Genomic DNA, 24,288 nt, shown 5'->3' with positions numbered 1-24,288 from the left:
GGGACAGATGCGTCCAAACAGCTCTTCCCCAGTAACCAGTAATTGTTTGGTGGTGGTAGCGGCCATTCCAAGGATAACGGGTGTAATATTTTGTACCTTGGGGAAGTTTTGACCTAAGCTGGTAAAGATAAGCTTAGGAGGTTTTTCATGCAGGTCCCCACATCTGTACCCTAGAGTTCAGAGTGGGGGAGGAACCTTGACAACCACTCAAATTTGGCGCAGATGCCCCCCCCCCCATCATTTTGAGTGCCTTCTCAAACAGGGGATCCAGGGTAAACTGCCCCTTTTCCCACCCCATCCTGCATCCCTGGCCTTGGAGGATCTGGGACAAAGAGCTGTCAAATGCGCAAAGTAATCAAGCTAGAGAAACTTTTGTTCTTTAAACTTTTTTCAATGTCTCAGAACAGTAGTAGGTACAAAAGTTTCAAAGGGAAATGTGATTTTCTAATGATGGTGCCCCTTTAACAAAGGATGTGTCTGCACTATCAGAAAATCCCAAGGCTAGAAAAATAAATAGGGTACAGAAGAACCGCATGTGCCCATAGTTGCCATGCTGTGCACTATACTTACACTGTGGCCAACAAAGCGTAGAGTATAAAATCCTACATGACTGCAGGCTATTCACGGTGGAAGCCATGGGATGTGGGGACCACACTACATCTGGCTCTGTGCAGACTGGGATAGGTACATGTTCCATTGATTTATACTCCATGTCTGAGAGATTTTTATGACATTAGTCACAAACAGCAACATGCAGGTGTGCAACCAGAATGAAAGAGAAGCTTAGACAGCAGGGCAGTGGAGACTGGATGGTTCAGAGGTGCTAGGGGATATAGGATCTTACATATCTAGGTCACCATGTCAAATCTAGCTGAATTTGGTGGTAGAAACAAGGTCATTACTATCAAACGGTTGCTTGGCGACATATGTGGAATGACGCAGCGGTCTCACTCCAGTGAATAGTGGACAGGTTTCCTCATTGCAAAACTCTCATTGTGATGCTCCTGTTGGCCATCACAGCAGAGAGTCCAAAGGTTAAACGAACCTAGCGGCTCCTCCATCGATTGTCCCTACTGAGTTGAGGTATGCTGGCAGCCCGATGTGTGGGAGGGGAGCATTGTTGCTTTCAGAGCTGCGCTGACGCTGTAGATAAGCTCCCCAGAGCTTTCAATCCAGCAACTTCCACAGACACTACAATCACTTGAAAAAAAAGCAGCATGGGTTGGTGCTGCAGACTGAACATCTGTTGGAAACTGAGCTCCCTATAGTTCAGTCATAACCTAGTCCATACAGCAGAGTTTTCCATAAAGACAACACAAGGGCCCGGATCCTACGGGGCACTGAGGCAGCTTTGCACCACTGTGACCACAACGAGGAGACTGGTGGCACCTCAAAGACTAACAGATTTATAAGGTGCCATCGGACTCCTCGTTGGTTTTTGTGGACTAACATGGCTACCCCTCTGATATTCAGTTAATGAAGGATTCCCCAGGGCCTCCATAACAGCCTCCAGGCCACCCCTTTCCCATCCACCAGAACATGAGTCATAGTCAGGACTCTTTTGCATGCCAGCAACCCAAAGTTGCTGGAGAAGCCCCTGGAAGCAATTGGCAGCCAGCCTGGCTGCTATACATTGTGCCTGGGGACCAATCCAGTGCTCACCAGCCCAGGATGAAGGACTTCAAGCGACCTTTGCACAAGCACACCCTTCTGAACTGTGCCAAGAGCTCCTCAGGTGGATGCAGTCCTAGATCTGGGACAATCGGTCTTTTGATTTACAACAGCAGCCACACTGGAGGAGGCTGGCATTTTGATCACCAAAGCAATTCATGAGCTGCTAAAGAGCACAAGTAAATGAAACACTAAAAGCCATCATGGGCTCAGTTATGCAGCCAGTGCGTGCAAGTAACTGCCAATGGACCTGGCCCACCTTAAAAATTGGGTTCATTTTATATAAGGTTATCAACTGAATAAGTTCCCAACGTACACTGCCTATAGCAGACTTCTCAAAAATTAATAGTCCTAAACTCCTCTGTATTCACAGAAAATTATTTGCATTTTTAAAATGTCAGCAGTGTCCTGTCTAGATGACTCTATGCTTATTCCGTAGCATGACCAAAAGCACTGCATGGCTCTACAGTGGCAAATAAGGTAATATTTAAATTATATTATAGAGCTGGGCCGTTCAGTACCTAACCTCACTTGTTTTAACCCAGGGCGTGTCTTTGGGAAATATACATCTTTCTCTTTTGTCGGACATGTAAGTCTGGAAATATTTTCAATATATGAAGCAGAACTGGGGTTATTGTGGGCAGGGACAGTCTGGTATAGAATGGTAGTGTTTTTTTCTTTCACGCTGCGAGCAAGCACACGCAGGGCACCAGTGAGATGGGCTGCCCAAAAGAAGAGAGCACAGACACTGTCTCAAGTACCAGCACTTCAGAAGATTCTCCTCTGCACGTTTTGCTGAGGCATCTTCAGAGTTAAAACTGGAGCTGGGTACTGGGTCTCACTTTTCCTTCACGAAACTTTTGAGCAAAAGAGAAGCCTTTGGAAGAGTGATCTGCTTTCCGAATTCCAGTGGAAAATAGTGCTCAGCAGAAAAAAAGAAACTCAGGGTATGTCTACACTGCAATTAAACCCCCACGATTGGCCCATATCAGCTGACTCGGGCTCCCAGGGCTCAAGCAGTGGGACTGTAAATCTGCAGTGTAGACATTCGGACTGGGGCTGGAGCCTTGGCTTTGGGACTCATCCCCCTCAAGGGGTCCCAGAGCCCAGTATCAGTGTAGTCCAATGGTGCCAAAACTTTTCTTGTCACATCCCCCCCTTACCAGTAATGGACTCTGTCTGTGCCCTACCCCCTTTACCGCACAGACAAGGAATCCTCAGCAGAGGCACTTGGGCTGAAGGCAGAGAGAAGGACAGAACTGGGGATGGGGAGGAGCTGGGGCTAGAGGGGGAGCTGGCCTGGAGGCAGAGAGGGAATGACGGCAGAGCTGGGCTGGTGACAGAGTGGAGCTGTGGCAGGGGTCAAAGCTGGGCTGGGGGCACAGAGAGGCTGGGTGGCGCTCACTCCCCAGCCCCCACAGGGCCCTGCCACATGCTCCCCCGTAAATGTTCCTCTGCACCCCCATAGGAGGCCGCAGCCCACAGTTTGGGGACCACTGGTGTAGACATACCTCAGGAAACAAAGGAAAGGCTAGAAACAATGGCACTCACTATATGGTTTTATGAGGGTGAACATCAGGTACCTAGGGAAGCCAAAGGGCCATATTCTTAGTGGATCTTTGCCAGCTTACACCAGATGATGATCTGGCCCCAAATTGGTTTGCCTATCTTCTTAATACATGTTGTTTCTTTATTTCCTTTTCATATCGTTTAAATAAATATTATAACCCAGTATTTTCATGGCAAACATTCTGCTGGGCTTTTAAGAAAAGAAAAACAAAGACAGCCCACAGGGTTAGGTATTTTAGTTCCTCGAATTATAACAAATGAATGACATTCATGTTTGCTCAGATTTGCATCAAGATACACAAATCAGTTCAAATAACAATTACAGCATTCGTTTGACAAAGAAATATGATCATTTCCACTATAATTATGTATTGCCTGTGTATTGCCATGTCCCGACATTTGAAATTCAACTTCCACGTTTACGTGATCGTGCCTCCAGACTATTATCGTTAGTCCTACAGATACAGTAACCTTTGGTCCACATCCTCACCTCCCACGTTAAAAGGCACAGGAGGAGGCTTCTGGGGGAAAAACCACTCCCAGAGACCCTCCATGTTATCCCATTGGGGTTCAAAAGGAGGCAAGGCCCACCCCACATCTGTTGGATCCCTGAGAGACCTGGTGCATCAATATGGACACTCTACACCGGCTCTGGCCCTCACTGGGTCCTCTTGCTCCCTGGCAACACATCATCAGTGAAGCTGCACTAGCCAGAGCTCCTCACTGACTCCAAGAGCAAAAAAATTCTTGATCAAACTCATCCTCTTCTACTTCCTCGTATTTATACGGCTAGGGGACACAAAGCAACACTGCTAACCCTCACCCATCCCCAAGATCATACCGCTATGCTTCATCCCATGAAATCTCAATGGATTTTATCCTGTCAGTTTAACACATCATTAGGTGTAGAGACTCAGTGACCACAGGGGAACTAGAATACTCTAGAGTATTATTTCAAGCTGGGTCCCTTATTGGCCAGCAATTGCATATTATGCCTATTGATACTTTGCTACTTACGCATCAACCAGGTTTCCTTCCATTTAAGGGTTAGGAGCCTGTCATTCCAGATTTGGCATAGAACTGGCAAAAACTAAGTTCTGCCGTAGGTACCTACATTCAGATACTTCTAATCACATTTTCTGGTTGTAAAATAAATCAAAGACCATGTATCTGTTTCTGTCTCTCTTATTTTTTACAGTGATTGAGAGAGAGAGAGAGAGAGAGAGAGAAACCCATAGAGTTACTACATTTGACATTAACAGATGGTTTGACCTTTTTTTAAAAAAAAAAAAAAAGGGAGAATGATCTTGGGGTTACTGCATTAATCTGTCTTCTGATTCAGGAAATGTGTGTTCAGTTCCTGGCTCTGTCACATTCTTCCTTTATAACAGGGATGGCCAAACTTACTGACCCTCCGAGCTGCACATGACAATTTGCAGAAGTTTGAGACCCGGGGCTCACCTCCTGAGGCTTGGTGCTTCAGACCCATGGGAGGGGTCTGCCAGGGCTCGGGGCTTCAACCCTGCTCCTGCTGAAGCCCCAATCTCCAACAGGCATGCTCTGGGGAGCTGAAGCCCCGAGACGTCCCTCCCTGCTGGGCAGAAGCTCCTACCCCATCACCCTGCTGCAAGGCAGAAATCCCGAGCTCTCCCCGCACGATCCCAGTCTGGTAGATGGAGAATAATGGGGGCGTAGAGGGCTCCACAAGGCACACTTTAACTGTAAAAGAGCCTCATGTGGCTCGGGAGCCCGGGTTTGGCCACCCCGCTATATAACCCTGGGCAAATCATTTAGGGTAAAATTTCCCCAAGTGACTAAGGAACCTAGGCTCCATTTTCAAAAGTTACTAGGCACCTAACGCCCATCCCTTTGAGGATTTGGACCCAAGTCACTCAAAAAAATAGGACTTAGGAGCCTAAATCACTTAGGTACTTTTGCAAAATATGATTGTTAATCTCTTTGTACCAAATATGATTGTTAATCTCTTCCCGTCTCTAAAATGGGGATGCAAATATTTCCCTTCTCCTACTCTATTTAGATTGCAAGCTTTTCAGGGCAGCTACAGTCCCTTACTTTGTGATTGTACAGGGCCTAATGCTAATCTCAGTTGGGGGCCTTTATGTACTAAAGTAAGTAATACAAAAAGAAACAGTGGGTGGAATTTTGAAATTCAATAAAGATTTGGGTGCCAAACTTCTAAGTGCCTTTGAAAATTCCAGTTTATAATAATAGGCTGCAGGCAAACATACAATCAATAATGAAAAATCTCAGGTTAGACAAGGGAATGTTTAAACTCTTTGGGCATGCCTTCTTTTGTGTTTGGAAAGCATATTGTGGGCGTGCCTGGAAATGAAGTAATAATAAATTATAATAATAATTTTATGTTAGAGGGATGCTTTAAGAAAATAGGGTGGTACTTTCTTGCTGTATGAAGGAGTGCTAATATGAAAGGTTAAGAATTCCCTGTTGCTGGGAACTGGGGTTCGATTCATTCCAAATTTTTTGTTTCTCTAAGCATGCCTGTTCAGTCAGTCAAATCTTCTATGCTCTCTGCTTCTCACCAAAGACAACCTTATGTACCTGTGAAATTCATGGCTTTTTAGGCTCCTGATTCCAAGGAGGAACTCTCTTCAGTCCAGTTCGTTTTGGTGTTTGTTTGTTTTTAATCTGGAAAACAAAAGGGAGAAGGTCGTGGGCTTTGGGTTCACAGAAATTCCAAGCTGCATTCTCCCAATTTCAGCAACAATTTGTGCTCTATACCCACTTTCCTTCCCTCTCAGGCAGAATCAAAACACATTTTTCTTCCATGATGTCAGTGTACTCACAGTGATGGTGGGTTAAACAGTCAAGGAAAACTAAAAAGCAAGAAGGAGTACAGCAAAAACTGTATCTCAGAGCCCAGCTGTTCTCTGATGGTTACTGTTTCTTACAGGGCTGCAGAGCTTGGCCCCAAAAACTTTCCTTGATCACTTGCTTGAAAAAGTGCTCCAGGATATGTATTCAGAATCTGTTTTCCTTTCATCCCTTTTCATGCCATCTTCTCCCATCGTCTCTATTAAGCAGAAATGGTAACTCAGGTTGACATCACTTCTACAAGAGATGTGGAGCTATTGAATTATCTAAGGACAATCCTAAATACCAGCTTTTAAAGGATAACTGATCCACTAAAAGCAAGAATTGTTTTAGACATGCCATGTCACATTTATAACGCTTCATTTTGCATTGCATTATGTTATGTCTTGCGATGTTATTTTAACAAATGTAAAGTGGCATCACACAACATGACAGGTGCCTCAGAGACTGAAGGAAAGCCAGTATCCAGATCCAGTATCCATTATATCTTATTCTATATAAAGGAAATAAACAGTAAGATATTTGCAGAGTATGCAGATTGAAAGAGGCCAGAGTCTTCCCCGATTACTTAATGAAAATGCATCTCTTACATTTTCTCTCTCTTCTTTGCAGTTAATATTTTATTTGCATTGGTTAAATCCTCTCTTCTTTTCTTCTAAATTTGGTAACAAGATAAGATGAATCCCTTTGTTTAGCCTTTTAATTAGTACTGACAATCTTAGGGAATGTATGAAACCAGGACAGTTTCCTTAGCGTACCACTCTTAAAGAAAATAATTTCCCTGGATTATAGTAAAAAAAACTTCTGTCTGTTCAAATACACTTCAAATCAAGTAGCATCCCAAATGATACTACGGCAGCATTCTGCAAAAGTTGTCTGTCGTGGTAGATCACCTTCCTTGCTCACTCCAGATATGAATCCCAGTTAGAACCGGTCTGAAAAAAAAGCTATTTTCCTTAAAAACCATTCACTCCCCCTACCCCCCCCCCCAAAAAAAAAATTAAAGGTTTTGTTGGATTCAACAGTTTCCACAGAAGTTTCTAATTTTCATTTAATTTCAGATCAAAAAGTTTTGTTTCCGTTTCAAAATCCAAACCATTTTTGGTATAGAGAACTCTTTGTAGGGGGGGAATGGTTCTCCATTTCTCTCCCTCCTACACACACACACTTTTTCAGGAGCACCTAAAAAAAACAAAACACAAAAAAGTTTTAGGTTTTGAATAGCAAAATTAAACAAATGCTTCTATTCAAAACTAAGTGAAAACTTTGCTTTCCTCAACAAAATTGGAATGGTTTGAAGGAATTGAAAATTGTTGGCACACATTTTCATTTTATTTCAAACAGGCTTTTTTCTGGTCAGAAAACCCTTTGCCCAACTCTAGGGAACCTCTGCAGCCTTACACAAAAAATGATTGGCTTCCTCTGGGCACAGGCATCCAATTGCACTGAATTCACTGCAGCTCAATCCCAGACCAGGGTCTCCATTCCAAAAGAGAAGTTAGGGTTCCCATGAAGTGCCATGAATAGGATTATACTACACTAATATTTAATGGGTTTGCTTACCTAACTACCTGGTTCTCTGAATACTTGCTGGATGAATATAATAATTGGCAAGTGATGTCTGACTAGCCATATGTTGTTCAATTTGTATCCACTGGTGCCCTGAACTTGCCTTTGTCCAAGCTGCTAAATATTCTATCTGGGAGGCCTTTTTTATTTAATCAAAGGAAAATACTTTTTCTCTCTCTCATGGAAATTTCATTCATTTTTAAATGAAAAATGAGTTTTATTATTGTGCTCTTCAAATGTGTGAGGACAATACACTGGTAATGCCTGGCATGTATGTGGCTTATTTTTTATTTGGCTACAACTCTTCACAGAATTATTGCTGTTCGGAACACACCAAAAGGAAGTCTCCTGTGCAAAATAGGATTTAGGCTGGCTGATAAAGAGGAAGTATTTCTTCTTTTAATATTAATTTCTACTGGATACCATTCTCACCAGAGTAGAATTGTAGCTTGATGTTCTTTTAGGGTCACACAGTTCCTGTCAGACCTCCCATCTTTTTTTTTTTTTTAATTCCCAAGTTTTCAATTTTCATTTAGTAGTGACACTACAGGTTTAGCTTTTAAAATATTGCTAGAGTATTGTTACTTCTTTTGGACCTGAACAGCTGGCCAAATTTGGGATCGTGTGGATTGTTGCCTCTAGTAGGAGGAGTTGATAATGGAGTCAGATATTTCTTTGATGCAACCCTGTTTATCTACAAAGAACGTACAAAGTCCTGTCTCCCTGAACACAGTAAGAATCAAACACCAGGAGTCAGTCTTTTTGCACACAGTCCCAAGCCTCTTTCCAGCCAGTGCTTTTCCCACCAGTTTTCTCTCTCCACTATTCTTAAAATCACTCTACAAGTGCGTTTCTGGCTGTGTCATGACTTCCTTGCTGCCCTCTCTGTGTGCTTCTCCGGCGTTTCTGCTGTTCGTCTCACACACACAAACACACATCTGCAATCCAATCAATTCCCTATTACTGCATTTGTTATCAGACCTCCAGGGAACCCCTTGGACTGCATAGCCCAGCCACAGCCCAGGCTAGCATGTGGCCTAATCCTTGGGCAATGGTTTTCCATTGTTTCAGCTATCACTAAATAAGGGAGCACTTAAATGTTCCCTCATTTAACTTGCACAGAAGAAAGCTGTCATGCCCGGGAGCTTCAATGTGATTACCCAACCCCCAGTACAACAGCATTAATACAGATTTACAACCTGAATACGGGACCAGTTTTAGTGCATCAGAATATATAGCAGCTGTAGAAAGTTTAACTTAGTCCTATGACATTTCTAGATTATCAGTTTCCCAAATCATACACAGTGAGAAATCTGGTTGATAGACAAGTGGCAACCATGCTGACAGTCTCGATTTGTAATCGTCAGCCAATAAAGGACACAGCTTTACAACCACTGCATCCAACTCAGACCACAACTGCATTATGGCACAGGCACTATAGGCTCACACTTAGGACCCCCGCTGCCTGAGTCTGCAAAGAGCCTGAAGCGATAGCTCTGAGAGTTGTGAATGCACCCAGGTCTCTCAGTTTGTGTCCACTGGTGCCCTGAACTTGCTTTTGTCCAAGCTGCTAAATATTCTATCTGGGAGGCCCAAATACTAATCACATTAGTGTTAATCACAGCCAGGAATAGTGGGGGCCCTGACAATACTAGAGGACTGTCTGTAGGGCAGGAGGAGAAGAGTGCAGCAGGCCTCACCCAAGCATCTGAGCTAAGTACTGAGGTGGGGAGAAAGGACCCATGCTGCCACCTCTGCTGCTCCTGAGGGGAGTAGAAGACCAGCTGCCCTTCCTGAGGACAGAAAGGGGCACTGCCCCTGCCTCTCAGGGATAGAAACCACCTGCCACACCAAGTTGGTGGCAATGCTCCAGGGGCAGCGCTATGGGGGGAACCAGTGTCATGGTGTGCCAAGGGCCCCAGATCGTCTTAATCCAGCCCTTAAACGGGGTCCATTTTTGCTGCAGCCGGTCTCTTCAGCTGTGGTTTTTGTCTGTTTACACAGGTTAGGTGTTCTGTTATGACTTTGCTGTAAACTTCTGGTCTGAAATATCTCTTTGAGAGGGAGGCCCAGCGCTTCGCACACAGGATGGGGAGCACTGGCTTCTGTTTCTGACTCCACCACAGACTCTCCGGGTAAAACCCAGGCTACACTGAAGTCAGTGGAAGTTTTGTCAGCCATTTCACTGGGGCAAGGATTTCATCCTCTGGGTGACACTTGACTTCTCAGTGCAATTCATGCTACCGCTCTGTGCCTCGTCTCTAAACTGAGTGTACTGACAGCAAGGGGGGCAGGGAGGCTTCATGAATGAACAGCCGTAAAACTCAATGAAAGCCTTGGCTATAAGGCACCACAGAGGAGTCAAATATTATTAATAATTATGACTATTCATAAAAATAGACCAAAGCTGCACATGTTGGCACACCCAGAGTTTGCGAGTGTTTGGGCTCACACCCATGCCTGATGATTTGTCCTTGTTATTATTAATAACCCCCTCAACATTTATGCACATGCACTAAGCTCCATTTTACCAGCCTCCATCAAAGACTGCAAGGAGCTGGAGCTGGCCAACGGGGATTCCAGGAGCCAGCCTGGATTTTGCACCAGATACACATTGTTCTAGGGCAGGATGCAGAGTAAGATACATGTCGCTGTTGTGGTTTTCCTGGGCCGGTTTGAAACCAAGAAATCTGTGAAAAATATTGGATCTGACCTAGTGGCAACTAGTGACCAAATGTAGGGGTAGGGTAGAGCTGCATATACCAAAGTACCCCTTGCCCCTCTCCCCCAATCTCCCTCTCCTATATCTCCCCACGCAGAGTGACATCCTCATTTAAATCCATCCTATTTGCATGCACACACACATCCTCTTTCGCCCACTCTCCAGTCCTGTCAGCCTACCCCTTCTAGCTCAGATCTCCTCAAGTTCCTCCTCCCCCTCTTTCCAACCCAACCTCCTCCTCAGAGACTCCTTCCCATCCAATCTTTCAAGGGTCCTTCCCAACACCACTAGATGCTGAACCCCTCAGCTCAGAAACTCCCACTCCCAGCCGAGTAGCACGGCCCCCTTTTCTCTCAAAAGCTCAGAACCTACAAACTGCTCAGTTTCCACGGCGCAGAACCCCCTCCTCTGTCGGTTGTCCCTGCTCAAAACCCTTCTGCTCCCACTTGATCCCCCTAAGATCCATCCCCACAGAACAATCCATCTTCAGACTCAGGGGGCTTCTCTTCCAGCTGGACCCCAACCTGCCCACACAGAAGCCCTCCTCCCAGGCTCAGACTGAGCCCCTCTGCACCCCACTAAAAAGCCTGACCTTCCCATTCCCAGACATACCTGCAGCACAGAAACCCACCCTACCTCTCGCTGGAACAGGAGAAGCAGGTGCAGAGGAGCAGGGAGTACAAGGGCAGTCCAAGGAGCCCTATAGCCTGTGGTTGTGAGGCTGACCTGGATTAACTCCGCACAGGCTGGGAATCCCTGTTGAGTGACTGCTCCCTCTGTTGTCTGCAGTGGAGGAGCAGTGCCCTCGAGCCTCCAGCAGCTGGAGAAGCTTCGCCCACCAGAAATCCCCCGCTGGCAGCAGAATGGTACTGCACTCAGCATTTCAGTAGCCAGCCCACTATAGCACCCAGCTAGCCTAATTCCACGCCACTGCACCCGCTATACACCAGAGTAACTCATTTGAATTCCAGGGCACTACTGCTGGTGGAAGGGAGTGGCGATTCAGGCCCAAACACTACAGTGTGGCAGATACCTGCAGCTGGGACTTAGCCTGACCAGCACCTATTGACCTATTAGTCCTTGTGCGCTACAGTCCGGTGCCTTCCCCAGTAAGCATGAACTGACAGAACCTTATCAACCTTTTAAATGAGCTCTGACTCACCTCCAGGGCATTTTGCCTATGTTCCATCCTGCCGCGGATATTAACTTTTAAAAATTTAATTATTAATATTTATCATTCAAGGGAGGTTTTATTTACTGGATCTCATGTGATGTGCTGAGATCTATAGCCATCTAATCCACTGGCACCTAAAACTGTCATTGCACCCCAAATGGTGCATTCACCCAAATGGAACCAGCAAGGACAACAGTTTCCTGAAGAACCCTGCAGCGCATTTGCCTCCCATTCTCCAAATATAGGTACTCTGCTCCGACTGGAGGTAAGGGTAAAACTCCCACTGACTTCAAGGGGAAAGGAAATAGGGCAATGGTGAGTTCTTTTGAAAAGCCCACGCAACATCGTTATTAGTATTATTATTTAATACTTACATTGCAGTAGCACCCAGTACCCATGGCGAGGATTGGGTCCCAATTGTGCTAATCACTGTACAAACACAAAGACACAGACCCCGCCACAAATACTTACACTTTTTAAAAGCAAGTGACATCCAAAGGGTGAAAAGAAAAGGAGTACTTGTGGCACCTTAGAGACTAACCAATTTATTTGAGCATGAGCTTTCGTGAGCTACAGCTCACTTCATCAGATGCATACCGTGGAAACTGCAGCAGACTTTATATATACATAGAGAATATGAAACAATACCTCCTCCCACCCCACTGTCCTGCTGGTAACAGCTTATCTAAAGTGATCAACAGGTGGGCCATTTCCAGCACAAATCCAGGTTTTCTCACCCTCCACCCCCCCACACAAATTCACTCTCCTGCTGGTGCACCTTTTTGCGAATACAGACTAACACGGCTGTTCCTCTGAATCCAAAGGGTGGGGATAGAGGAATACAATCAAATGAAGACACTGTTTCTTAACAGCATTTAAAACATGATGGTACCCAATGTTGGATTATTTACACTGTTTCAGAAGAAGTTGTGTTTTTCAGGCTAGACGCTCCGTTTTCCATAAGGTTTGGGGCCCAATTCTGGCTGTGATGTGTCTCAGCACATGCCAGAAAATCTGCAGCCACGATGGAAACACAGCAGTTTACTATCCTGACTCTGTTGAGAGGCCACTTCTCAGGCCCCTCGTCACAGAGAAAACTTCTGGTGAGAGGCCACGGGTGTGATCTGCACACATATGCTTTGCCTGTCTTGATAATGGCAATTATACACCTCCCCTCACACAGCTTATTGCTGTTTCGAGCAGAATCAATCTGCTGGGTATGTCTGCCTGAGGGCACTCTCCATGTGAGAATCTGTGCACACTGTGTCAGTCACAAACTTAAAATGCACCCATTTGGAGGCCATTTCTGCAGTGATCCAGAATTTGCCTCACTGAGTTGACGTAAAATCCCTTTCTACCTGTAATAACAAACAATGTTACAACATCTAATAAGCAATCATATGGGGGGCAGAATTCACAGAGTTCAGAAATAACTTCAGACTCACAAATCATGGGAAAGAAAGTTATTCCTGGAGACCAACAGTAGGCCAGACTCACCAATACAATCTGCCTGCTTTGTGCCATTCTGGCAATGCCACACTATTGTATACCCATTTAACTAGCCAGCTAATCCTATTTTTGCAGCTGCTCTGTATCAGCTGAGCAGCAAACAGTGGATGGTGCCAGTGAGCATGGCCCAGAATGAATTCAAATTTGTAAAAATCAAAGGCAGCATGTGGGCCTGGCACATTAACTTCAAGCTATTTTTCTGTACCCTACTTAATGCCTCCTTCAAATTGGGACAAACCAAAATAGATTCTGACGTAGTGTGAAGAAAAAAAACTCAACACCTTTCTATTCTGTAACTGTGGTGTTTCTCAAAGCATGAGTAGGTGATGTGTAAGCTCTCCACACGGAGCATTGTCGGTGACCCCCTGAGCAGTACAGCAGCAAATATTCTAGTCTAAGGGCCAGACCAGGACAGGGAGGAAGGCAAGGGACTTTAATTGATATAGGTCTCTTCAATTTTTTTAAAATTCAGAACAGTTACTGGCTGACTTAATTCGTGACCAAGACCTGAATTGTTAGGAAGTTTTCTAATTATTTATAATTGGGGCTGCATAAAAACCATGCATCACGTAATCTCTTGGGAGCAGGGACTGTACCGTGTTTGTACAGCACCAACCCCAATGGGATTCTGGTCGATGACTGGCGCTTCTACATGCTACCGCATTACAAATAAATAATAATTGTTATAATAATTTTAGGCTATTTCTTATTCTTCTACCTGAAGTTTTAACAAACAGTTCTAGCCATGATTACCACATTTCTCTGGGCAAAATCTCTTCTCCAGATCTACACTTGGAAAGAACACTCACGCATAGATCTCCCAGGCTCACATTGAAGGGGACATTAGCCATCGTCATGGTATTCTCCCTTCTCTATTGGGAGCTCTTTGCCCCTGTCCCCCATATACATCCCTGCCTCAACTTTCATGAATTGTCCTACAGTTAGATGGCTTCAGATCGGCCCTGAACCTGCACCACTGAAGTCAATAGGAGTACGTCTAAACTTCAGTGTAAGCCCAGAGTCAGCTGACCTGTGTTAGGGAGCACTGGGCTTGAGTGTATACATTGTATTTTGACCCTAGATTAAGAATTTTCTGACCTGTGCTCAAACCTAGGGCTCAGACATCCACATTGCAGTGCGCCACTCAAGTCAAAGCAACTATAGCCCAGAGTCCATTGACCGCCTATCCCTGCCCATCCTGGACCGTGATGCACTGTGGGAAAACTTTACTGCCCGCCCTGCACATTACCAGGAAGCAGCTCACTTCGCTCTCCATTGCGAACCCAGGAGGCTCTCAGACTGTGCTTTCAGATCTGTTCTTTCAGATCGGTGATCAGAACAGAATGGGTTAACGCTGAGCTGCTCCGGTTTGCAAACCAGGGTGGGGGGGCTTCCATTTTCAATAGAGTGGATTGCAGGTTGTTACAATAGAGAGGACTAAAGAAGCTGTCCCAAGGAATTGTGGGATACTTCCAGATGACTTCCGGGACCAGAGTCAAGCAGGGCTGTGGCTTCGCTGCAAAGCAATAGGACTCAGACCCTGAGTCCCACCTCGATTTGAGCTCAGACCCTCTAGCCCTGCAGGGTCCTGGGACCCTGGGTTTGTGCATTTGCAGTGTAGACGCCAAGGGTGGAGGTTAGCCCTGAGGCTGGGCTCAAGCATGGGTTTACATGCAGTGGAGACATATCCTAGGAGTTTTATCATTAACTGCAATGAAAATAAGGTGAAGCCCATAGTTGCTACAGCTCTTCTTTCCCCACTTAACACTCCCTCTTTTCCTTCCACATAATATCAGTTTACCTATTACTCCCTGCCTAATGAATTATCACTAATGCTCTGGCATAAAACATTTATTATCCTGAGCATCATGTGACCAATGAGTAACTGTACATTTCTGTCCATATAATTCGCACACATTGATTTCACATGAAAACAGCCCTTGACTTGCATTGCAGTGATCCTGATAAATTAAACATGTTTAATGATTTTAAAATATATATAAAAAATGTTTTCTAAAGCAAAATTTCTCACTGGTTAAAAAACCTGTTATGCCACTTAGTAAAAAAAATACAACAGAATTACTAAATAAAACTAAAAAAATAACGACATACAAAATATCTTCCTCAAATATCAGCCAGTGCAGCCAGGTGATGGCTTAAGTTAATGGTGCAATGTGCTGCCAAAGGAAATCACCAACTGGATTTCTGCTCCTGGATAGTTGGAAGCTGGAGGAAGTACTGTTTTCTGTCTCTGGGGAGAGATCAAGGGTGCATATTTATCACTGCTATAAACCTGGGTCTGTATTACCTTTCTCCTGGAACTTCCTCCATGGTGCCAAAGGATCCACATTACCAGAGAGTGGAAGGGTCAGCAGCCCCCAAGCCGGCACAGAAGCAGAAAGCCCCTGAATGGATGATCCTGGGATCTGCACATATCTATACGGATTCTCCAAGCCTGTGGGTAGGCCTTGCAACTCATTCCTCACTGAGACTTCCTTTCCTTTGTGCCCTCCCAGACGTTTTACCATGCTGGTGGACAGCAGAGGAGATGATAGTTTTTAATCTTACACTGGCTACAGTGGGACTTCAATTCGATTTCACAGGGTATAAATCAGGCTAGAGGTTTTTAAAAGCCCAAGGAATTTTCTCAGATCTGTGGCAGGTTCACAAGTACCCAGGCACAATATATGTAGCCTTTAAGAAATGGAAGAGAGAGGATCAAGGACGTTATTTTTTAAAACAATGGGCCACATTCTGGTTGGCCTTACCACTACGCAATCAAATCAGCATAAAAGAGTTAGACTCTTCAGTATTGATTTTGTTGGAATAAATGGGCCCAAAGTGTCAAAGGGGTTAGCATGGCCCTGTCACTGTCCCACATTAAACCATGTTAAACAAGCTTCAGGGTTTGGTATACAGAGACCTCAGCCCGCTTAGTCCCACAGCAAACACATCATTCAACTTTTCAACCTCGCATTTAAGCTTCAGCAAAAGGAGGGGGAAACAGTAAAAGCATTTGCAATATAAAGTATTAAGTAAAGCTTTCATTTTAACGACATCTGTTGTTCCCTTTCTCTGTAGGGTCTTTAAAAGGAAAAAATACCTTGTCTGACAGTCTCTTAAATGGTAATAATGGTCCTTTGGGGGAAAAGAGAAAAATTTGGGCTGGAGCTGTTGTTAAAGTCCAGTCCCATTGCCCAGAAGCCAAAACAAGATAAACGTACACAAGAGGGGAAACAAAAGAATAGCAAAGATAGAAAATGCAGCTTCTGTCTCTGGCGCTGACGTTCACTGGCAGCCTTACTGATGGAGCAGCCACACATAGAGCACACAGTTTTATCCGCCACTCCAAGGCTTGGCAAACTCATACCAGCATCGGGCTGTTTAGGGCATTGCTTTTAGATGCCTCTGTCTGGTCACAAGATGCCAAAAATATTTCAAATTATACAGCCTTGGCCAGCTAAGTCAGACTCTTATTAGACAAGAGGAAAAAAAGCTGATGGATAGGAAAGAGAAAAAGTAAGGTGGGGAAGGCAAAGGACACCAAGTGGGTGGGGCTGGGAGCTGGGGACAAAGTCTCACATCCCACGTGGGGTTCGGGATTCAGGTAAGCCAGTAGAGGTGGCAATGTCATCTGTGTCCCGCTCTCTGGCTCAGTCTGCTCAGGACATTTCTCAGGATCAGGACCACAAAAGCCCAGTGATGTTATGGTAAACCCCGGGATCCAGAAAAAGGTGTGGGGGCACAGCCATGATGGTGGAAGTCACTCCCTCCCTTTATTTCAGTCAACAATAGTCATGCTTCACTTTACCTCTGCTAATTTTCCCCCCAAAGACCGTTATTTTTAAGGATCCCAAAAGGGAGTGGTAGGTGGAATAGCCCATCCCCTCATTATTTTGCACCCCCTGTGACAGCGTGCAAGGTGTGAACAGGCGTGCCTGCACTCTGATCACTCAGATGTTAATTAGTTCCCCTTGAGAATGCTGATGGGGGTAATTAGACAATCAGGCTGGCTGCATGGATGGTCTAAGGAGCCCATTACCACGTCAGCCCAAGGCTGATAAAGCAGCAGGAAGGAAGTACCATAGCAGGGAGGGGCGGGGAAGAGGGGACCAGGACTAGGTGAGCTCTGTTACACAGAGGCCTCAGGGGAGGAAGACCTCGGTTCCCCTCAGGTCCTGGCGAAAGGGCCAAAAAGTGCTGTTGGTGCAGTAAATAGCTTATTGCATGGGGATTGTTGTGGAAATGGTGATGGGAACTTAAAATAAAAAGGATACAGTGAAGACACAACCACTGGAGTCCATGCAGTTTCTGCAGGAAGAAGGCAGGAGAGGAGCCATGCCCCGTAACACATCCGTTACACCTAATTTCTGGCACATCCATGTTGGTTCATTGATTTCCAGTCCAACATTTTTCTTGTTTAACAGGCATGATCTTAACACAGTCCTTGAATTATAGCAGCAGGTTTTTTTTGTCTGTACTAACTCAGTCAGTCTGCCCAGTGATTTCAGCACAAGACTAGTCAGGGTTCCTGGGAGTCTGCCTCCAACCCAGGCATTGCCAGGGCAGGGGTTAAAGAAAGAGCACCAGGAGCTAAGCACCTCTCCTGCGTAGGTGAGGTGGGAGTTCTGCCTCCTGTTTCAATAGATTTTAACTCCTGCACAAGTCACTGAATTCCTCTAGGCTTCCATTTTGCTCTCTGTGAACTGGGTGTAATAACAACACACGTGCTGTGAAGAGTTAATGAGTTTCATAGCAAGTTCAACACCTTAGATGAAAGACGGAATAGAAGTGCCATTGTTATTCTTTAGCTGAATGCTAACAGGGCACAGAAAAAAGTAACAAGGTATGGCATAAAACTAGGTGGGTTTGTGAAAAGGAGGGTGAAATTGATCAGTGACAGAGACCTACATAAGGGGAAGAGCATGGGCAAGAGTTGTCTTACGAGAGTCAGCATATAGCCATGGGGTTAGGGATTAAACAAGCTAGGATATGCTGTACCTTATGTGATTGCTGGAAATTGTCAGTCTATCTCCTGAATGAACTTCACGGGATTAAGTTAAACCTTACTGAATTACAGTTAACACCTTTGGGGTACTTTGAATAAAAATACAATTGTCTACATGTTATTGTATGTACCTTCTCTGGTGGGGAGAGGGGATGCTAATGTACTTCCTCCATTATCAACCCTTTGAAGCACTGCCCTGAAGAGGTTCACATATACTAGTTCAAACTGGATTCTCCAGGGACTAACAAAGACAGGATTTTTGGATAAATAGCCTGGTTTTAAATTGGCCCAAGACCTTCCCCCTGTTCCAGCACATGGACAGGACCTCTGGGTCCATGGAGGGTACGGGTGGAATGACTGGGCCTACTAAGACCTCATAAGACTGAGTGCTAGATCTGAGCTGAGGTTGTGAAGAATTTGTGTCCACAAAGAAAACCCTGGGGGTGGGGTGCTGAACGACTGACCTGCTAGAGCCTATGTTAGAGTTGGGGCAATGTCTGATAAGCTTATAGCATGTGTGTAGGTTCAATTATTGTTTTCTCTGTAGTACTTTTTACCTTAGGAATTGCAGTGCTGCATGGTACCTTATTACTGGAGCAATTACACCTGTTAACCATCTCTGAAGATGTCCTTGGGCAAAGCAAGCAGATGTCCTTGGGCAACCTGTCTGAGCTGGGAATAACACAGTGAAGGCAGGGAACCGTGCAGCCTGGAAATACCCTGGTCAGAAGGGGGACAGACACTGGTCTCCACCCAGAAAGGCAGTGGCTGGGGAGCTGGAAGCTTGAGGATTGGTACCCTGGCTGGCCCACAGAGGGAAATATAGGTGCAGTTGCTCTGAACTGTGACACCTTAAATAAGCAAACCCTACAGGAGACAAAGCAGAAGGGTCTGGGCCTGACAGCGGACACCATCAGGGAACCATTAGCACAAAGTGGCTGTAAGATAAAAATGCAAAATGAATGTTGGGAATATGTCAGTAGAAACATGGGGTAAAAAAAAAAAAAAGAGAGAGACCTAGAACAGTTGTGGCCTGGAAGGGAACAGTGGATAATTAGTGTTGAATTCCAGCCAAGTCTCCCCAACAAACTATAATGTTCATACTCCATGACCCTCTAGGGGGATCCCCTGCACTCTGACCTCCAGAGAGGCATTCCAGGCTGGGGCTAATAGATGGGTCGGGGTATATCTTTTCCTCCACAGCCGGGATAATTAAGGGGACCAGAGAAATAATTTATGTGGAAAGACTGTCAAAAATGAGACTCAGGGAGGAATCTTGAATCCAGGAGAAGGGAGGGTAGAGAATGATCACTATTTTAAAAATCCAGTATCTATGATGTCAGTAATTGGACATTACGCAGCGTTCTTCTAATGGCCATAGAAAGCAGGCAAAGGCAGAACTGTATCATTTCTGTCACTTCTTTTAAAATATGTCCACTCCCATCTGAGTCTGCATATTTTACAGTCTCAGCATATTTTCCAGAAGTTTCAACGTTTGGCCGACGTGGTGAGATTTTTTTTCTTAAGTACATTTACTCACCACACAGATTACTCACATTCTCACAGCTCTACATCTTGAAAGTTTTCATCTGAGAAACAGAAAAGTAACAGCAAGTGTGGATATTATCAGTAACCCTCCAGAAAATGCAGGCACTTGAAACTGCTCTCTCAAATGTGTTGGATGTATTTAAGTCACTAATTCTCATGGATTGTGTGATAACATTACTAACATTGTTTTCTGCAGAAGAAAAAATGGTAACAGCTACTTTGGCTCCAAATGTATTATTATTTCTAGAATGTAGGTAATGATTTACATGCATCTTATGAATGGAGCATCTGAATTTTAGCAAAAATTCTTCCACTATTCAGCACGGTTTATTGGTAAAGATGAAATATAGTGTTATACAAAAAGTCTTCTATGGGGGTTGCAAAATGTCATTTTATGGGTCCTGATCTAAAGTCTATGGGATTATTTTCACTGACTTCAATGGGTGTTGGATCAGGTCCATGAAGCAGTATTATTAGAAAACAGAGTACTGTTTAAAGAGTAGCTCTTGCTAGTATAATCTTACGGGAAAATTTGACAATATCTGATCTCCACAGTCACGCAGTTACCACTGTTGCTCCTGTTTGTTATTCTAGAAATAAAGACTTACATGGTGCTGAGAATCCATTAACACAATTATAATGCCCAATTAATCTTTGCAACTTGGGTGATGAATCATATCTCTAGGTGCACCTTCGACAGAGCAGAAATTCACTCCAGTTTTAGACTATCATTTTAATGCTTAATTTAACCTCTCCAGATTAAGCTGGAGACGATACAGTGAAAGAGTTTAACTCAGATCCATATTCATAAATAACTTTCCCCAGGCATCAGTGTGAACGCCTTGGTACCCTGTGAGCCACATTTTATTACGAAGGCTCAGCAGGAAGAAAGTTATGTGCCTTCCTTTACATCTCCAATTGGATTTAGTGGTATCTCCTGCCATCTACTGATAGTTTAAGAAAAAAAAAAAGAGGAGAGGCTGGCTTTTCTGATTCATTTGTCAGTTGAACAACACGGTCAATGATCATTAGATTTTGCTAAAATGCCATAAATAATCTATTGAAGCTGGAATCCATTAGCTTTTAAAATAACTAGCGTCTATTTTTAGTCTTTCATCTTTTCTTTTTTCATCACGGCCATTGCTGGGTTTCATCTGATCTCTCAAATCATTGTCTTTTTATATATTACATATTTTTTCACCTTAACTTGAAAATTGCTCAGCAAGGCCTACTAAGCATTAGTTAGTTTTAGTATTGTGCATGGTCTAAGTATAGCCTGCAGCCTTGGGGAAAGAACAATTGCCAGCTTAAGCCCCTAGAGAGAATGAAATAAATGAGTATTTGCTATAGCTACAGATTTAAGGATCTGTTTGCTACAGTTCCAGTAAATCTCTCATTTTTCTTATTTGTAAATACAGCCTTTTAATAAAATAGTCAAAATTACTACAGTATGATGGATAGAATTCAACGTGATCTTGATACTTCAACCTGGATTTCAACATTATACTTCCTGTCGTATACTCTTACAATGTCCTTTATCAGTCAGGTGGTTCCAATCCTGCCATCAAGTCAAATGCAGGACTCTTACAGAGGGTGATGGGAGTTTGGCACATTTGGACCTAGCTGGATAGTAATATCTGCAAGATCCTGGACTTCAAAGGCGCATTTTAAGGCAAGACACATATTTTATAAGTGATGTACAGGCTTAAAAAATATCAAATATTTTGAAGAGAACTGAAGTAAATAAACATGTAGCTGTTTCCTTGCAGTTTAATGTGTCCCTATTACTGCAGTTACTAGAGTCTAGAGACACACCCCAGGAGGAATTTGACCTATTCTGCATGGGTTGAAGCAAGTTTCCAATAGTAAGAGATGACTCACATCCCATAGTTCATACTGTGCAGTGGAAATATGCTCCGTTCCTCCAAATCACAAGCCCAGCATTCATTCTTTGCCTGTCATACAGTGATGATTATAAATCTAGTGTTTACAAACAAGTCGCAGTCAAATCAGGAGAACCATCCAAATCAGTTCCAATATACAATGCGGCATTCCTCCAGATTTCAATTACATGTGCTTGAAACAGAAGGGTCTTTCACACGATTCCAAAACTCACTGGGCCATATCCTGTAGTTCTTCCGCAGCGTCTTTTCCTGCTTACCCTTACACATAACAGTAGCCCTCACTGACATGATCCCAAGGGCTTCAAAGGGGTACTCACTAGGGCTGTAAGAATACAGTCTGCCCCAAGTAAGTAGCAATGTATAACTTTTGGACCCGGGAGCAGAAATGTAACTCAGAGAGTCATAGAAAGAGTCACTTTCCCCTGTGCCCCAGGAAATAAACTCAGGTCCACCATCCCTTACCAGGCTCCAGAGTTTGGCACATTAGCCCTCACACCAGCACAGATGCACTGGCTAGTATGTTGCTAGGACAGAGTCAAGACTACACCCATTCACTGTTCCTACCTGCCCACTCTCCACCCTCCTGTAGAGACTGTTTCACCCATCCACCTCATGCTCCGACCCACAATGCAGGCTACCCTTCCCCCCTAACCCCCCACAATTTTAGGGTTGCCAACATTGTATTTCAAAACTAAGAGACTGTTTTCTTAGCACCCCTGCCTCTCTCCCAATATTATCATCATCATTATTAATAATAATAAGCAGCACTCACCTACCTTCGCCAGGGGTATTTCTTGCTGCTTTTTGCAGCTCTCACCAACTCCTGATCTTATAGGGAGATGAAAAAATAAGGGCTGTCCCTTGTAACAAGGGACTGTTGGCAACCCTAGCCCTCATCCAGCCCTGTGTGGGTAGGAAGGACAAGCCATGATTTTGACCCGAGTAAGGGCTCCTCCTGTGCCTAAGTGTTTGCAGGATCAGGCTCCCCTCCTCCTTACCTCGGGTCATTAGGAGAAATGGCACGAGCTCAATGGGCTTTTCGCCAAGGACAGAAGGATATGGCCCAATGCTTGGAAATCTTTCAAGGCAAAGTTTTTGTGACCTCTCCTCCCCCGCTTTCCCAACACGTACACACACACACACAGGCAGCTTTGAAATCTGATGGTGGTATTGTTTCAGAACTTGAAACACGTCCAATATTTGACCTTCATTTTCCAACTGTTGAGAAAACATTCCGTTCACACACCCTGATGTCTCTTCTCAAATGAGCACATGAAAATAGTAAGAAAGAAGTTTAAACCAAAGTAATTCACTTTCTAAAATAAAAACCACAAGCACTGCTTTCTATTTGACATGACAGCTCCTTAGTAACCGAAACAGAAAAACGTTCATACTGCATTTGGGTTCTGTCGCAAAATTACTTATTAATTTGTTTGTTTGCAATAGCAGCCATGATGTGCTAGGCACTGCCCAGACATACAAGGGACAGTCCCTGCCCCAGGAAGCAAAATGTGCCTTGATCTAACCCCTTCAACACATAGGTGTATCTTAATACTCTAAAGGGGCCAATTCTAAGTAATTTAAGCACTTTGGACCCAGCTGGGTCTTGAGGCTGATTCAAGGGCTGCTTGTGCATGACACCACAAAACTAGTGTATTGATGGTAGAATTGATCAGAAAATTGTCAATGAAAAAAAGTTTTTCAAGGAAACTGAAGAGAAATTTTAAAAAAAAAATCTTCTTGTGAAAATAAATTCACATTTTTGACCATCGCTAATCACTAGGCTATTTCACACATGCAATAACCTGGTACTTATATTCCAGACTAGAACAGACAATGCAAACAAAACCTCTGCAGCTGTGTAATCAATAGGGAACTGCACTGAACATGAGTACAGTCCTACCAAATTCACTGTCCATTCCGGTCAATTTCATGGCCATAGGATTTGAAAATTAGTCACTCACATTTTCAGGAGTTTACATCTGAAATTTCATAGTGTTGTAACGGGGGGTCCCAACCGAAAGGGAGGTCATGAGGGGGGTTGCAAAGCTCTCGTAGGGGGCGTCGCGGGATTGCCACCCTCACTTTTGCGCTGCAGGAAGCTCCAGGGCTGCTGCCCAGTCACGGAGCTTCCTGCAGCCAGGGAAGATACCCAGAGGTGGGTCTGAGCTCCTCCTCCTCCTCCCCTGCCGCCGCGCGAGTGGCCATGAACCTCTCCAGTCCAGCTGGGACTAGCAGCTAGGAACCCCCAGCTGGGGCATTCCCAGCAGCATGGGGGAGATCAGACCCAGCTCTGCTTCCGGGAACCTCGTCTAGGGTTGCCATTATTGGTTGGAGGTATTCCTGGAGGTTTCATCACATGACATAATTTGTAATTAAATATTCATCTTTAATTCCTGGAGACTCCAGGCCAATCCTGGAGAGTTGTCAACTCTAGAACCTCCCCTGGCTGCAGGAAGCTCGGGGGTTGCTGCAGCCACAGAGCTTCTTGCAACCGGGGGTGGTACCCAGAGGTGGGTCTGATCTTCCACCGAGAGCAGCTGTGCAGGGGAAGAGTAAGTTCCGTCCCACCCTAGCCTGTCAGGGACTAGTGGCTGGAGCCCGGGGCACAGCAGGAGCCCCCAACTGGGGCGCCCCCAGCTCTGCCCCTGCCCTCCAATAGCTAGATTTCAAAGGGGGAAGTCTGATTTCACAGTCTGTGACATGTTTTTCACAGCCCTGAACTTGGTAAGGCCCTATACCGGAGATTTCACCCATTCTT

General features: G+C 44.6%; 1 long non-coding RNA gene across 5 annotated transcripts; it reads right to left on the bottom strand.

Moving 5' to 3' along the window:
- Positions 1-3,461: 3,461 nt before the first annotated feature.
- On the bottom strand, positions 3,462-22,512 carry LOC125644535 (uncharacterized). Of its 5 annotated transcripts, XR_012664420.1 has the most exons (4): positions 22,300-22,512; positions 6,684-7,275; positions 6,066-6,292; positions 3,462-5,907 (listed from the first exon to the last, which is right to left on the bottom strand). It is a non-coding gene; the product is annotated as an uncharacterized LOC125644535 (long non-coding RNA). The 5 variants fall into 5 exon arrangements; XR_012664419.1 differs by having other exon boundaries at positions 6,066-7,275; XR_012664418.1 differs by lacking the exon at positions 6,684-7,275.
- Between the last annotated feature and the right edge of the window lie 1,776 nt (positions 22,513-24,288).

The sequence above is a fragment of the Caretta caretta genome, chromosome 11, assembly GCF_965140235.1.
Source record: "Caretta caretta isolate rCarCar2 chromosome 11, rCarCar1.hap1, whole genome shotgun sequence".
NCBI lineage: Eukaryota > Metazoa > Chordata > Testudines > Cheloniidae > Caretta > Caretta caretta.
This window is presented reverse-complemented; position numbering and strand designations above follow the sequence as displayed.